The following is an 18159-nucleotide window of genomic DNA, read 5'->3' as shown; positions in this document are numbered from 1 at the left end:
ATGACAGTGACGATGATCTTGACGACCGAATAGCTTTAAACTTCTTTCAGGTAAGCAAGGAAATGACACCTATAAAGCTGGTATGCCTGTACGCTTTCCGTTGATGGAGCAGAGCCGCTTCCGGTCGCATCGCGATAAAAACAGATCTTCCGCTGCCGGTGAATTATTGCGATAAGGAAAGTAACGCCGATCGTCCCACTCGGAAGCATTAGGCGGCGTCCCGACGTCATCGTCAACGCAGCCGGGTTCGCCATCAGTCAAGCACCGAGAGATCGCGGCGTTGAAAGTGCGGTATAAATAGCTCTGCTCCGAGATTTCACTTCGCGTAAACAACACCCATCGTCGAAATCACGGCGCCGACTTTGCGAGAGGGCGCACAAACAGGAAGCAGAACGAAAACGAGCGCGGGGGATAACGAGCTACTTATAAAAATAAAAAAATGGAACGGGGCGCTGATCGCCGCGCTCTGATTTTTCATCTATCGATTTTCTATTAAGCCACGGGCGGCGCAAGATGCTCAAGCTGTTGAAAAAGATAAGCACAAGTGCGAGGCAAGGTTATTTAAATTTTATTTTGTGTTTGTTTTGCTCTTCTTTCGCGGAACTTTCTCGACCGTTCCAGAAGTTCGCTTGCGCAAGGACTATATTGACGAAACAGCAACATTGTGTTTACTTGGGATGGTCGCCTCTGGCGGATATTTGATTTCAAAGAACGCGTCAGTTAATTTAATTTCCATGAAGTGCGACAGGAACTTCCGTCTTCTGTGATGTCGCGACAACAAAACTTTCTAACGTCGCCATGCAAAGGCCTTGGTTGAAAAGGAATCGTCGCGTGCAGACGGCAATAGCTCCACCTAAAAGAATAACTCAATTTTTTTTCCGAGAATGTAATATGGGATACTTCACGTTTTTGTCGCTGTACAAATATTTCCGACATTGCAAGCGCAGTGTTTTTCCAAGCAGAACGATACTTCTTTTTTTTTTTCGTTAGGACAACAGCTTACGCTGTTTTTGTTATTTGACTGGTTGGACAAATTCAAATGGTCCAACTAACTCGGCGCGAAGCTTTCCCATTTTGGAAAAATTGCACCACGTGTGACTGATATTCATCCGCCAACCGAAAAATGCCCATTACTATACAGGTAATAGGCCAACCCAATAAAATATAGCCAGTATATACACATACATACACAATAGGTAATACATACGGTGTATATATATATATATATATATATATATATATATATATATATATATATATATATATACCATATGTAACCCACCAGATACCCAGGTTTTGTTTACAAGGTCCAACTACTGTTGACTAGATCAGTGACCACAATCCTTCTTGTTCTTCTAATAAATATCAAAGACCGTGATATTAAAAGTGGCGTAGCGTTGATTTCTTGCTAATTCACAGACGTTTCTTTACGTGCTATGTATACGTGCATGTATGTATGTACACGTAGCAAAATCTACGTGCTGTGAACGTATTTTCAAAGAGAAACGTGCCAAAAATGGGCGCTCTGATTTGTGCATTAGGATCGCACTGATAGTAAAAAATTCGAGCGCCTCAAATCAATTGACAAGAAACAAATGGCTGAATACAAATTTCTGCTTAAGGAGAGCAACAACTTAGAAAATAGTCACTCGTCAGCTTCGTCGCACAAGAGTGCCGTTAACCTAAATTAGCGCGGTGAGGTCACTCGAAATATTGCAGTTACATGAAGGTACAATGCAAGAAATAACGCTGTTTTACATTCAAAATTATATAGCCCCAACAGCGGCGTCTGTCTGCTTGTGATGTATGCGGTAAGGCACCAAGGCGCACACGATAAGGAAGGAACTTATGACGTTAAACCGAAGATGAGCATCATTGTCGCACGTCAATAACGATATCAAAATGTGCAACTACCCTCCAAAGTTGTTATCAGTTTTTGATGCATGCACAGGTAGACCAATGCCGTATACTATCTATACCGTAGAAACACATTGTATTCCCTACGTTTGAAATGACTGAACTGCGATTTCTAACGTGTAGAAAATACGCAGCGGGTTACGAAGGAAGCTGCAAAGGTATTCGGAAGAATTTTGACTATACCTGAGGTTATTCAGAGTGCACCCAATAGTACCGTTCAATTACAGGAGCACCCTTGCATTTCGCTTCAATCGAGTTGCTTTCGCCGAGGTTGGGAATATAGAACCGTGCGACCACTGTTCAGAAGACGAACGCCAGAGCAAACGAGTCACCGCGCCTGACATACTCCCCATGTTTCATATTCCTCTGTGACGACCACCATGTATTGAATGATCGAACGGCATTACAAGCTGTGCTGCTTCAGAACTCTGTGTATCCTGCGACAAACGAGAAAGAAATACCGTACTCAAGCATACCGCTTGCTCCTCCATCAATATATATATATATATATATATATATATATATATATATATACAGTGCCTGACGCCCAGCTAGCTATATTAGGAAACCCGTCCTTTATGCAAACAAGGTTTCTTGAAGTGCTTCTTCCCGCATACTAATAGCATCTACCACGCAGGCATTTCCTTCATTGCGTTTTTTGTGTGCGCTCGCACGCTTTCTCGAAGAATGCCGGCCACCTTGTATGCGCACATGCGTAGGAGCCCGGTGCCTGGTCATCCTACTCGTGGGCGAAATTAATCTCCGCCGCGAAAGTGGCGCTTGTCAACAGAAAGGCTCCGCGCAATTTTTCATCATCGGGCGTTAAAATTTTTTCGCCCACGGTTCCCGAAAATGCCTTAGTTTACTTTAGGCTTCAAAAACAAGAAGGAAGGAACGGAAAAAGAGAGAGCGAAGGAAGGAAGGAAGGAAAAAAGGAAGGAAGGAAGGAAGGAAGGAAAAAGAAAGAAAGAAAGAAAGAAGAAAGAGAGAGAGAAAGAAAGAAAGCCGAGGGGAGGGCGAGTGCCCGACACAGCATACCAAGGTGGCGTTGAGCATCTAACCCTTGAGAGAGATTTATTGAAGTGCCCTTTTAATATCGTTCCACGTAGGTTCCACTAGGTGAATGCACTATATTTGCAGGAATGTTCGACTTACTAAATGAATGCCGGTGGCAAAGATTTCGAGACATGTGCACGTCGCGCCATCTTTCGACGCTGACAGCGCGAGCGGCAGGAACTGAATGAAGAACAAACGAAGAAAAAAATTATAGCTATGGAACAAAATTAGTTGACATGAAATGCGGTTACACCTATTAGGTACCCACTGAGACCACTAGGTGAAATTCCAATAGCGTGCCACGAGGCACGCACGTTCGCCGGACATTTCAATATCTTACAACGGTGCGTAATGAGAATCTCAGTTACGGTAGTGGGTGTAGCCGTCATTGACAAGTGACGAGAAGAAAAGCCCCTTAAATTTCGTAATGTAGCGGTACGCTTTGAAAAGTGCCGCCTCCTCCTCGCGCGCTCTGGCCGAGGCCGACGCCGCGTCGCTATTGGCCTAATAGTATCACGTGTGCCCTCGCGCCGTGCATCAGCGCCATTTTCGCTCGAGAAGCGTCTACGGAGTGGCGAGGAGCGCATGTTGGCGCCATTGTTACGTTTGAGCAGTCTAGGCGGCGCCACGGTCGAGGAAGGAGCGTGAAAGAGAGAAACAAAGAGGTGTGAAGGCGGAGGAGGAGAGTGTCGCTACTTTACGAAGTTTAAAGGCCTTTAACGGGAAGCGTAGAGGACTGCCACCTACAGGAAGAATATTGACTCACAGTGGAGCAAAACAACTGAGAAGCTTAACAGCAAGTATGCGATCGGTATAGAAGGCAACGTAGCAACAAAGAACAACAAACGCCAAGTAAGAGAGGCGGAGGCAATTCCTGAACGATGGAAAAGAAACTGGTCATGAGTAACTACTTCGAAAGCAAAAACAAAATGAGGAAAGACACAATTCATCATAACTCGGAGGGAAGCTCTTTTCGAAGCGAGATCAAGGTGCCTTAGAACGACGCGCAGTTGTAAAAGTTATAAAACGAGTTACACCAAAGAAACAGGCTTATGTACTCGCTGCTGTAAAGCTAGGGAAACAGTGCTCCTGTATTTCGTGGCTTCTGTGCTTGGACACTCGCAGAGGGATGTATGCATCGCTGTGGAGAAATTAATTGTTGAATCTAACCGATTTAATTGTTAATGGTATTAATCATTCTTCCATCATTGTCCCATCTATAACTAGATATATATACACATTTTCTTTCTTTTTCTGCGGTACATTAGAATGACTGTTTTCCGTATCGTCTTCGATTTTACGCGCTCTAATTTATTCATCAAAGTTATGTATTTCTAAGTTTATTCACTTAGCAGATACGTAAAATCTGCCGCACTCTTGGCCAATCCCCGTGAGTGGCTATGAGAAAGAGACGTTAAGGTCCTCCTCCTCCTCTCAGCAAACAATGCAACCCGCCGTGGTTGCTCAGTGGCTATGGTGTTGGGCTGCTGAGCACGAGGTCGCGGGATCGAACCCCGGCCACGGCTGCCGCCGTTCGATGGGGGCGAAATGCGAAAACACCCGTGTACTTAGATTTAGGTGCACGTCAAAGAACCCCGGGCGGTCGAAATTTCCGGAGTCCTCCACTACGGCGTGCCTCATAATCAGGAAGTGTTTTGGCACGTGAAACCCCGTAATTTAATTTTAATCACACAATGCAGCACGTTTTATTAGACTGTGACGATATCTACATGGCTGTCGGTTAAGCTCCTCTGGCCTTCTTGAAGCTCTTGGCTTCATGAATAACAGGGGGAAATGACACATATCCGCAGTAGAAATTAGTGGACGGCGATTGGAGGTTCGGTTGCCGAAAGCTATGCAGACCACGTACAACGGAGGCTTGCGAAAACAAGGTTCCCAAAAGTGATTCAGAAAGTTTGACGCTGGAAATTTTTGTGAGGTAAAAAAAAAAGGTAGGTAAGGCATCAGACAAAACAAGAAATAGAGCTAGGTGGAGAAACCCACCGCCCCGATTCAGTTGGAAAGTTCATGACCGATCCATCCTTCGGAAATCCACCACCACCATGTGTCCTCCTACTTTTCTTACCTTACTAAGGCGGCATCCTTGCAGAATTTCACGTATCCTATATGCAGGCAAGTAAACCATTATTATTGCGCAACAAAACGCTCTGCACAAGTAAAATGTCAAGAAATACTACATTGCACTGATGTCCTAGAATGGTCATGTGAAGTGCCGTAAAGCGGCCTCATTATTGCACGTGTCCAGCTGCTAAGCAATAAACTAAATATAATTTTTTGATGAAGTGTATGTAGGAATTGTCGGCACGCTGTTGAGAAGTATACGTTAAAAAAAAACTGCTGCTGCGTTTGCTTTCTCGCGCGCCAATAAGCAACGGAATTGCAGTTGTGTGAAACCGAAAAAGAACCTAACTTTAGTGTTTTACGTTCCAAAACCAACATCCGATTATGAGTCACACCGTATTGGGGGTCCCTGGAATTATTTTGACCACCTGGGGTCAAAATTTCGCTTCCATCAAAATGCGGTCGCCGTGGCCAGGATTCAATCGCGCGACTTCGTGCTTAGCAGCTCAACACCATGACCACTAAGCAACCACGGCAGGTTTGTGAAACCGAGCATGAGAAACATGGAAGATATTAAAATTCTGATATTGAAGGGTCTACCCCGGAAATTTACAAAATATACTGTTTTTGAATGCATGTCGCGGGATCGAATCCGGGCCACGGCGGCCGCATTTCGATGGGGGCCAAATGCGAAAACACCCGTGTGCTTAGATTTAGGTACACGTTAAAGAACCCCACGTGGTCAAAATTTCCGGAGTCCTCCATTACGGCGGGCCTCATAATCAGAAAGTGGTTTGGCACGTAAAACCCCAAATATTATTATTATTATTGAATACGTACATGATTGCAAACCAATGGAGTAGCGTATTAATATAAATCGGGTAAATGAAAGATCTACATAATTCCGGCAACAACCGCAATGCGGAGTGGAGTGCACGATTTCGAATAAATAAATAAATAAATAAATAAATAAATAAATAAATAAATAACAGAGAAAAGAGAAAAGCAGATGTAGCCAAGTGAACGTCACCGTCGTAAGTTCTTGTGGGAAGGAGAGGAAAAAGGTACAAAGTGTTTCTGGTGTCAAAATATATTCCGTTCCCGAGAGAGGTGAGTTAGGGCAGGTGGTTCAAGTTGGAGCTAAGCGGAAGACGTCGTCGTTGCCGCGCAGTGACCGCTTTGGGAGTGTCGCGCTTTCCCGCGAGATTGAAGCCAATGACAGAAGTGGCAGTATGGCGGTACATTGAACGTCGCCTCTAGAGAACGCCGCCATCCAGCACTGAGATAAGAAAAGAAATAAAAAAAAGAAAGAAAGACAGAGCGACAAGAAAAAAAAAACGCAGCGTCACTTCCGGGAACAAAGACTGCGCGTCGAGAGAGCTACGCGGTGCTATCGATGACGAGGATCTCGAAGGATGAGAAAAAGTCGATATCATCGCTGCCATCGATTCCCCCGAGGCGTTCGATGAAAGCGATGCTGAGAAATCTTATTGTCAGACAGCACCGTCGTCGTAAGAGTGCATGCGCAGTGGAAACGCGCGTATCTCGGAGCCTTCAGCCTATAGGGGTATTCTTGCGTTTACTGATATGGTCTTCATGTTATGAGGTCTCTTCGTGTGCTGCTATTAAAGCAATGTCGGAACACACGTTTTATCGTTTACTCCTGGTGCCACGGTCAGCGTATCATAATGTCTTTACCACAGCTTTTTTTTTTTTTTGCTCCCTATAGGTCAAACTATAGGGCATAAATTGAGTGATGTTAAAACACTGAGCAAACTATATCGCAGCTAACTACTCTCAGCAATACACAGGAAGAAGTACTGAAATACTGCCAGTGACCGCACATCTACGGTTTAATGAATAACAATCTGGGTTGCGATAGTAGGCGGTATTACCACAGCCGCTGGCGCCGTAAGATGTGCAAATAGTGCTGCGCTGTATACGTGCTGTGTATAGAGTATCGACTGCAATGGTGCAGTTTTCGATCGTAATGTCACTGAGTGTATGGCGCCACTATACAATTCTAACCAAAGCTTAACTGAGAATTGCGATAATGAACTTACGGTGCGCGTGGCGCTATTATAACTCCTGAGCTGCTAATTTATCCGCATTGGCGATAAGACCGCTAAGCCTTCGTTTCTTCCGTTTTCCTTTCCTGCTCCTTCACTTCGTTTTCTCCCTGACAAATGTGTACACGTTTCAAAAGAAGAATATATATATATATATATATATATATATATATATATATATATATATATATATATATATATATATATATATATATATATAATACCGACAATCGATGGTTTGGTATATCCAGGATTCGGCAATAAGGGTGTTCTTTTTCTGATTTTTTTTATTCGGCGTACTTATTCAGCTCTCTTATATACACTTGAAAAGTTCTGTTCCTTTCTTTTTTGGTTAATATTGATTTAGAAGTAAACTTTGACCGACATATCTTGGTGTATATGCTTTCGCGTTATGCTTACGGTTTCTTTTTTCTTTCTATAGAACTTCAGAAAAAAAATTTGTTGGCTTAGAAAGGTGCTTTTGACTGCAGATCGTGCAGTTGAACACTGCAGTTGCATGCAACACAAAGAACAAGAGTTTTAAGAAGCAGCATACTGCTACGACACAACACCGCACGGCGACATGACAACACAAGAATTAAGAATCAGTACATTCGGTTTTCTATAACATATAGAATGAGAAAACATGGCACTACGCCAATGTATGTCAAAAGAGCTCGATACGCATGGCAAAAATTTGTAGCCAACGGGTGATAAATTAGAAACCCTGTATGTTGTATGGATCTAATCAGGCCTGAAAACATTGTCTGCAAAAGTGCCTAAAACAAACACGTGCTATAAATATGGGAATGAATGTAGTGATATGTGTTCCTAAGATGAAACACAACATATGCTACGAAGTGATCGAGAGAACTAAAATAACGTAATAAATCTTACATTATTACTTATTTTTCAATAGCACGAAAGCAGCTATCAGGGTCCATGAACGCCAATGCCTCGAGCCATATGACATCATAACGCTGCTGTCACAATAACAGTCACCCAAGGAACTGTACTAAGAAAGCTATGAGCAATGAAAATTAAACAAAGAAGAAAGACGGTTATTACTGGGTACCAAGTGGGCAAGGCTACCTACTGAAGCCGGAAAGGATGCTGGTCACCAAGGCTGATGGGGCAGAAGAAGAAGCGCCGAGCAGTGCAGACGTGGAAGCATCGGCTCCGTTTCTTTTTCCATGCTCCGCTCGTCAGTTTTGAGAGTGCAACGAAAAGGAGCATACCACTGGATCCGCGAAGCGACGGCGAATCTACTGACACCAAGATTCGAGGTGGGGCTTGTTTTTTCGCAATCTTACGGAGCGTTTTCTGCTCCTTAGTGAGGAGTAGGGCCTTTGTTGGGCCTCGTAAGCCCACCTGACCGCAGTCATGGCGGACACAAACATGGAAGATGAAGATTTCACTGGACATGAAGGAAACAATGGTCAGGACGACTACGGCTGGCAAGTAGTGGCTGGCCGAAGATCACGAGCTAGCACAAAGGCTGTGGATCAGTACAGCACATTGCCACGTAATCAGCGAGAGCATGCAGTCAAGGGAACCGCCGTCGATGGAATGGTAAAGAATCGGATTATCAAAGCTTCGAGGATGCCTCAACTGCCCGAAGAGCACTGAAAAATCATTATACGACCTCGAGGAGGGCTCAATTTGAACAAGGTGAGCACCACCACGATTGGTTCCGCAGTCATCGAGGCGTCCGGCCTAACGGAAGAGGAGGCCCGGGAAAATGTTGTCTGCCCGAACTTCACTCAAAATATCATCGTAGTCAGCACACCTAAGCCCGAACATGCTGCGAAGTTCGTTAGAATCAAGTCTTTGAAGATTATGGAAGCGGAATACGAGGCAAATGCATACGAAGCGGCACCACATGCCACATGCAAAGGCGTCATCCGATGAGTGGACATCAGAGACTGGCAAGCTATAATAACAAGAAACATCGTGCATGACTTGAACCCGCTTGCGCTGGCTGCCAAGCGCATCAAGACGTCGGGATCGGTCATCGTACTTTTCGATGGACTCAAAATGCCCAATTTTGTCAGGCACGGATCCACACTAGTGAGATGCTACCTCTACAGGAAGCAATTCGACGTCTGCTTCACCTGCGGAAGGGTCGGTCACCACTCTGATGTGTGTCCAACACCTGAGTTTGTTCAGTGGAAGGGATGTGGAACTCGCAACCCAGGAAATGAACATGTGTGTGTACCTAAGTGTAAATTTTGTGAAGGCGATCACCCTACCGGTGACAAGTTTTGTAAGCAAAGATTTCAAGTCCCTTACGTCGTACAACTTCGTCGAAGAGAGCGCAACAGGACTCGGTCGTCAACAAGAGTGCAGTCGGAAGCGCAACAGCTGGCGCCCAACTATCGCCCCGCAGACATGGGCACTCACGCTCCAGGAGTCGCACCAGATTCAGGCATCGTTCACTATCCAGGGAGAGAAGGCGCTCCAAGTCAAGGGAAGCGCAGGTACGCTTCGTGCAAAGGGACTCAATACCTGGCGAGAAGAAGACGCCAGAAACCACTTGGGCTGACAAAGTAAAAGGTATGGCGAAAGTTGCTGGGGGCGCCTCGGCTGCTGTGGGTGATGACAATGATGCCAGAATAGAGCAATTAATTAAAGAAGTAATTTCTTTAAAAAAAGCTAAAGAAGAATTGACCAGGCAGGTAGTAGAGCTTCGTAAAACAGAGCAGTCGAGCCCTGCTAGTGTAGAGATAGATAGACCTGTAAGCAAAAGCAGCGATCCCGGAGAATCCAGCTCTCCTGCCCCTAAAAAGAGGGCGGTGAGTTCCGAGGATGAGTCAGTCTTCTCAACCCTCAATGAAATAAAAGATGCAATTAAAGCGATAAGAGAGACAGTGGAAACGACCAACTTTAAAGTGGACAAATTGTGGAAATGGAGGCTAACGGCGGAGAAAAGACTTAGGAAAATTGAGACGCGAGGGGATGACGACGATGAGTATCTGCCATCGGAGGCGGATAGTATAAAGTCCATTCCTGGATTGTCGGGGGCCATCACAAAGAGGAAAGTAGGGGGTAATAGAAAGGCAGCCTCACCTAATAACAATGGACAGTAATCATGGATTTAACGTGTGGCAATGGAATTGTCGCGGGTTCCAACACAAAAAAGCAGCACTGCGACAGGTGATCAAGTCATCTGAGGCCAGCCCAAAAGTAGTTATGCCGGAGGAAACCTTAGCGGACGAAATTATGCTTACTGGGTACAACGTTATATGTAGAGACAAAAAAACGGGGAGGGGGTTGGCGACCCTCATTGACAAAAAGTTGCCATACATTGAGCATGATATTCATCTTAGACATTCAAGGTTTGAATTTATTCTAGTTGAGATAATCCTTAAAAGGAACAGAGGTAAGACGCAAAGCATTTTCTGTTTGAATATTTACAGCAGTCCTAACGACATGAGACAGAGGTTTAGAGCACTCTTCAACAAGGTGCTTTCGGTTGCCAAAAACTCCCCGCTCATTATTGGAGGGGACTTTAATGCTCCCTATCACACATGGGGATACACTTGGAACACAAAGAAGGGAGAGAAGCTGTGGAGTCTTGCCATGGATCTCCGGTTATGCTTGATTACTGATCCGGCGTATCCCACTCGTTGTGGCACGTCCACAAGCAGGGACTCCACACCAGATCTTACTTTCGTAAACAACTCAAGAGCAGCCAATTGGGAAAATTCAAACTTGGATCTCGGGAGCAAACATTATATCATACACATAACCATACGCATACCGAGACAGGAATTTAGAATCTTCAAATTCACTGATTGGGATCAGTTCAGAAAAATCAGGGCGAACAGAAGGAAAGTGGGGCCTCTAGATGCCGAGCAGGATCCCCTTCAGACGTGGGTCACCCAGCTCAGAGAGGACGTCAAAGAGGCCACTAAAGAAATCAGGACAGAGGCAAATATTGAGGCTATGGACAGCAGGCTGGCGCATCTGATTGAGGCCAAACAGTCTATATTACAGAGATGGAAAACGCAGAAACTTAACAGAAGGCTGAGGAAAAAAATTGCGCAATTAAACAGAGAAATTGATGATCATTCGAAGACCCTCATGAAGCAACAGTGGGATGAGATCTGTAATTCGGCTGATGGTAGACTCAAGCATGGAGGTAGCTGGAACCTCCTCAAGCACTTGCTCAACGAGAATGAAACAAGGACAAGCAAGAGAACAGCTATATCTAAGTTGGTTCATCAGGAAAGCCAAGATAAAACACAGAAGGATATCATGGATAGTCTCACAGCCAAATATCTCCCACTTAAACAACCAAACGAAGAAGACGAGAGCCCCGAATATACGGGAGGCATATGTGAAGAACTTCACCGGGACTTCACTGAGAGTGAAGTGAGGGCGGCTCTTCACAGTCTTAATAGTAGATCGGCGGCTGGACCTGACGGAATAACTAACAAGATATTAAGAAATCTGGATGATGAATCAATTTCTTATCTAACGGAACATTTCAATGAATGTTGGAGAAAAGGGGTATACTCAGAGGAAAGGAAGGTGGCCAATACTATCCTCATACCAAAGCCAGGAAAACAACTCACTCTGGACAACCTCCTTCCTATTTCCTTAACGTCCTGTCTAGGCAAAGCTATGGAACATGTCATCCTAAATCGACTCACTAAATACGTTGAGCAGAACGACATCCTCCCATATAACTTGATCGACTTTCGTCCCGGGCTGTCAACTCAGGATGCTATGCTGCTGATCAAACACCAGCTTATACAGGCCAGCCCAGCGTATACGAAAGCTCTTTTGGGATTGGATGTGGAAAAAGCTTTTGATCGTATAACGCATAAGGCAATACCTGGCGTCCTCTCGGAGATGGTGTTAGGCAAGAGACTATTTAACATGATTAAGGACTTTCTTAGAAATCGAACTACACAACTCATGCTGGGTGAGTTTAAATCAGAAGCCAAGAATTTGGGAAATAGGGGCACTCCACAAGGGGCTGTGCTCTCACCCATGCTATTTAATTTAGCAATGTCCAAGGTTGCAAGAAATCTGGAGAAAATTGAGGGTATACATTATGTGGTATATGCCGACGATATAACCATATGGAGTGCCAAGGGTAATGTAGGACAGACAGAGACCAGATTGCAGGAAAGTTTATATGTTGTAGAGAACACACTGAAAGACATGGGGTTGAAATGCTCAGCAGCCAAATCAGAACTCTTGGTCTTTAGACATCGCAGAAGAGGTCGCAAACCAACAGGTTACATTCCGGAAGATGAGCCAAGAGTGTGCTTATACACTAATGAAGGATCCGCAGTCAGGCTAGTTGAAACAATCAAGGTTCTTGGGTATCACATAGACGGAAACAATGCTAACTATAGAACAATACAACATATCTCGAATAAAACAGATGAAGTCATTAGGTTACTAAGGAGAATTACCAATAGACACAGAGGCTTAGGAGAGGACAGCGCTTTGAGGCTAATACACGCGTTTGCTCTCTGTCACTTCACTTATGTGGCTGGATTATTCAAATGGAAGCAGGTAGAACTTAACAAACTTGATGTGATGCTCAGGAAGCTCGTTAAAATAGCCCTAGGGATACCCAGTAACGCTGCAACTGACAAACTCATGAGTCTAGGGGTGCACAACACAATGGAAGAAATCGCGGAGGCCCAACAGCTAGCGCAACACGATATATTGACAAAATCACGAGCTGGCAGGAACATATTACAGGGAATAGGTGCAGAACTGAATTCATCAAAGAACCCAATAGAGGCTGAAGTAGAATTAAGGCCTGACGTTAGAAACAAGATCAGAACCAACCCTCTCCCCAGAAACATGCATCCAGAATATAATGTCGAAAGGAGAAAGGCAAGAGCTAAAGCACTCTTGCAGGAAATAGAACAGCAGAACCAATTGGCAGCTATAATTGATGCAGCCTGGGTGAAAGGTAAAGAAGCATATACGGCCATTGTCTCAAATTATCAAGGGAAGGTGCAAGATGCTATCACTATTCTTACCAAGGACCCCATGGTGGCGGAACAAGTGGCAATTGCTCTAGCCATCAGGAGCAATAAGTGGGCCTGCATTTACAGTGATTCGAAATCCGCTATGAAGTGTTTTGATAAAGGCTACGTAGCTGGTGTTGCAGCTAAACTTTTTGAAAACATTGGGATTATGAGAACTTACATTCGATAGTTTCCTGCGCATATGGGAAAAGTGGACGAGACTCGGATAAACCTCAATGAGGTTGCTCATGACTTGGCACGAGGACTTGCTAACCGTGACAGTCACAACCGAGCCGTTCACCATCAAGCCAGGGAATCTAGAGATCATTTAATAACATGCAATGACATTACCAAACGCTACTATTTAGGACGCAGGCAATTCCCATTGCGACATTCAAAACTGAACAGGACTCAGGCAGTCTCACTGCGCTTATTGCAAACTGGTACATATCCCACACCGTACACTATTAATAAAATATATCCAGAGAGGGAAATTAAGATGGACTGCAACGATTGTAACACTAAACGAGCTAGACCGGAAAGGTGTGAACGTTCTGGCCCTTACTAACAAAACCTTATTTGACCTGTTTGTTTGACTTTATTGAAACTGCTTATGCTTCTAATTGTTCTCGTAGTTGTCATTTGTGATCGGACTGCCTGATCGTTTATTTGATGATATGTTTATATAACTGAATCAAGATAATAAATCGTCGTGTCACTGCTGTTGTACGGGTGGCTAGAGCTTAGTCAAGCTGCACAGATGCAGCTTTTTTCTCTGGCCTCCTATTTTCGCAGTAACAATGTACTGTCTGCGGCGAAAATAAAACTTGATTGATTGATTGATTGATTGATTGATTGATTGATTAATGGCATCATTGGAATCAGACATATGCTGGCGGGGTGCCCCGTAACTCTCCCCAACCTCGTTGAAGAATGGACACAGTGGGAGAAAAGGATTCAAAGCCCATTGTTTAAGGACCAACTAAGGGCCGTCCAGAGGGCCCATGATGTCGCTGAAAGGCTTGGCCTGACAGTGCCAACGTGGGAGCGGCCCGCCTTGACTAAAGAAGTCGAGCCTCCGGACCTCATTCCAATAAATGTTTTCACACACACACACCAAGGCTGATAATTTAAAGTTGTGAAACGTTCTGAGATAGCAAGTCAATATTGTTTTACGTGGTTTATCGCTCTCGATTTGCTGGCATCTTGGAAAAACTTTAACAATTTTTTTTACCTTCAATTCACAGGAATACAGGCAATATAGACCTGAAATATCACCACACGCACGCACAGCACTTGTGCTATTACGGGTTCAAAGTTTCGCTTGTGCCTCATTCATATTTTACAATGAACTCTATTTTCTCTATTTGATAGGCGAATTTTTCTGATATTTTTTATAGAAGTAGCACCGGGCGCTGAGGGGAACCCCCTATGACCTTGCTGAAAAACTTTTCGCACTCGCTCGGCAAATAAAACGCCAAAGCAGCTGCGGAGTTTAAATGAACTGCAATAGATTGAATATTACAAAGCCAGTGTTCCATGTAGACCTCTGCAGCCATACATTGTGTGAATGTGCGTTTAAGGCAAGAGCAAAGTCTGGCTTCGTCTCTAGTGCTAATGAGATTTGTATACTTATAAACTGACTGCTAGTCTCTGAGCAATGGAATAAATGTTTCTTTTCAAAGGGGCACCTTGAAGTAAAACGAAACAAAGCGGAATTTGCGAACCGCTGCAGGCCACAATCAGGGTGGGCCGGGAAACGCCATTTTGTCATATTTTCGAAATATGGTGTTACCTTTCTTTTGTTTTCGTTTTAGTGCAGACAACATTGCTGAGGTTACCAGATCATTGCATAATTATTGTAGAGAGCACGCAAAATTCAAATTTACAACAAGGGGGAACCTTCCAGGAATGTAGTTTAATCCACGTAGGAGACGCTGGTCGCGCTATCACGTAGATACACATTGCTCTATTGTGTACACGCGTTCCCCTGTCGAACAATGTTTTGTCTATTATATTGATGATTATTTGTATTGTATTGATTATTAGGAATTATTACCAATGACTTCTTGTGCATAGGCCTTATCGAAAAATGTTGTTTTAGCTATGACGTCGTGAATGTTTTTGCGCTTTGAAACGTGAAAATCGTTTCGAGCTGTTCTGTGTGAGCTTGTTTCCGTTGCTGCCTTTCTAATCAGGGGATGGCGGTGCTAGTCAAGCTGCTACTATGCAGCTTTTGTTTCCCGCTATGCTCACCAGTTGGGTACATTTTTGTTACGTATTGATGTGCCAGTATGGTCAAATAAAGCAATCTCAATCCATCTAAATCAAATTGCCGCTGCCTGAACAAATAAAGAAAGCATATAATGAATACATAAACTCAACTACAAGGCGTCATTTTCAGAGCCATTTGATATGCTACCTAAATGAAAGCATCATTGAGTGTTTCGGTACCTTTCTCAAAAGTTCTGCAGCCTTTCCGTTCCCTTTTTTTTCTGTGCACAAGTGAGCCCGGACTCGCAAAGCTTTCATTTCTTTTTAAATTACTACAAGCATGTTTAGGAGAGGTTGACATCATGCATGATGCCCGCTCTTACTTCTCCTTAGGCATATAGTACTTATAAAAATTGCCTGGCTAAAAAAGGAAAACGAGAACAAAAAAAAGACAGAGACAGTACATAACATAGATAGGCCGGCTAAAAGAGACATACATAAAATAAAAGGGATACCATATCAATATAACAGGTAATAGGTCCGAAAGCGTTAACGCAGAGTTCGCATCAAGTGTAAGTTGGCGCTAGGTACCTCACTGCACAGCAAGTAATGACACTAATGAATATAGACTAGTGACCTGCAATTTAGTTGTATTTCAAAGGATCGCCAGAGTAGCCTACAATATACTATACAAAATAACACACAGTACCACACAAATTCCAGCAATAGAAAAGAAAACAGACAAAAGAGAATAGAAGAATTAGATTTTGTAAGAGCTTTCTGTTCTATTGCAGGTTTTACACCAGCTGCTGCATTTCCCATCAAGGTGTTAACAGCGCAAAACGTAGACGGGACAATAGACGAGAAGAAGAATCCGCAATCTACGTTTTGCGCTGTTAACATCAGGATAGAAAACCAACAAGCCCAAGCTTCTGTTCTAGCGAAATACATTTCCCATCCAGCCAAGGTACGCATCGAGATGCTAACCAGGAGGCGTCGTAAGTACGAAAGTTCATCGTCAAATATGATTTGTGCATTCCCACGAACATCAAAACTCATTTGTAATTTCCTTTAGACGTCCTCCACGATTTACGTTATGCATTGGCTTTAGAGAATGTGCTTCAGTGCCTATCCCCACTGCTCGCTGGGCTTTTTTTTTTTTTGTCTTCGCAATCGTATATCGTGATTGACGACAAGCAAATGCATTGTAGTTCACGGCTTTAAACGTGTTTATTCGTCTCGAAGACCTTTTTTCTGCCTTTACGCCAAATTCTAAGCTATGTACAATTAACCTTCAATTTTTCTTTCACAAAGTATTTGCGGATTCTATACTCGGTGTTGTGAAAACCAAGAATACTACGTTTTGCAAAAAGCCGTATAATCTCGCTGCATTACATTCCCACTAATGAACTGAAATCAAATAGTATTCCTATTGCCGTTCATTCGAAAACTAGTCATTGAAGAATTGAGCGGATTAAAGGCCAACCGCAACGAAATTTTATTTAGGCTAAATTTGTTATGATTGAGTTACCAGTGAATGAATCTCGGCTCAAGTCGCTGGGCTAATTGCCTAGTTTTTTCGTTACCACACTTTAGACAGCACCGAAGCATACGCCGCGAGCATCTGGTGGTTGTTTCTAGGACGCAAGTCCCAGCGCAAAACCTCCGAGATCACTTACCGCACGGGTCGCAGCCGCGCGGCCACCGCGTTATCTCGGAGGTCATGCCGAGGACCCGCGCGCGTTAGGTCATGCGTCACTTCCGGAAAGCGACAATGGCGCCCTTTTTCATAGTTTCGCAATTAGAAACAGCCATTCTTGCGAGCTGTTCGTGACGCTTCCGCTCGTATTTCAAACGTCAGTTTTGTTTTTTCATAACAGACTCCTGTATATTTACACTGTCTTATTCGAGGCTTCGTATGCGGTCCAAAATTGTATAGCAGTAGGTATATAGGAGGAGCAAATACGTAGTGGAAAGTTTATATTTATTAACTTTTGGCCCATTCGTCATGTTGCGCCACCTCCCATTGTTGCCCATCCCTCATGTCGTGCAACCTACCATCGCCACTACCGAACACTTACTAGTCACCCCTGAAAAGCTGTGAGGTGCTGCACCAGACAGTTTCCACTTTCGGACCTACGTACGTTCGCAGGTTCTTCCTGCAGTAGGGAACAGCCCTGGCACCGATCAATACGCGTGCACGTGAGCTTGCGTGCAAAAGGTATCCGGCATTTTACTCCCGAGTTACTGATGCGAACCGCGGAATCCATCACGATACGCAATTTTACCTAACGGGTATATGGCTTCCATCTCGTTACCAGATCCAGCTGAGGGGCACAACTGAGTGAGTTTCTTAGGTTTTTCTTTTTTTTTCATATTTTTGCCGCGGTTGCTTGCAACCACGCCCTTGGAAAGGGACTTTGCTTCGCGTGAGGTCGTTCGCGTGCGTACAGAAAGAGTCCTAGAAGCACGACAGCCAGACCGCAGCCGATGAGCTTTATGTGGGGCTACACACGCTGTTTGCATAATTCGGTGCAGCATGATGTGAGCCTGCAGGATTTTCTCACCCGCTATACCTGACATTGGTAAGAATTTAGAGATACGTTTGCTTACTTGAGTGGGCTGCTTGAAATATGTGTTTATTCTGGTCACTGCTCTGTTCAGCATGGGGACGCAGGTTGCTCGAGGTCACGCGGCGACATGCGAAAATGTTCGTGTACGGTGCAATAGGCAAACGTTAGAGAACTCCAGGCGGGCAGATTTTTTCCAGGAGTCCGCCACTGCAGCGTGGCTCGTATAAGATCATTGTATTAGCACGT

At 44.2% G+C, this 18159-nt stretch overlaps 1 protein-coding gene across 1 annotated transcript in view; it reads right to left on the bottom strand.

Annotated features, from left to right (window-relative positions):
* LOC142560701 (protein O-mannosyl-transferase TMTC1-like) overlaps nt 1-18159 on the bottom strand; it is a 110711-nt gene that overhangs the window by 83946 nt on the left and 8606 nt on the right. The window lies entirely within an intron of this gene.

The sequence above is a fragment of the Dermacentor variabilis genome, chromosome 10 (genome assembly GCF_050947875.1).
Source record: "Dermacentor variabilis isolate Ectoservices chromosome 10, ASM5094787v1, whole genome shotgun sequence".
Lineage (NCBI taxonomy): Eukaryota > Metazoa > Arthropoda > Arachnida > Ixodida > Ixodidae > Dermacentor > Dermacentor variabilis.
The sequence above is the reverse complement of the archived record's forward strand: the minus strand, read 5'-3'. Positions and strand labels throughout refer to the sequence as shown.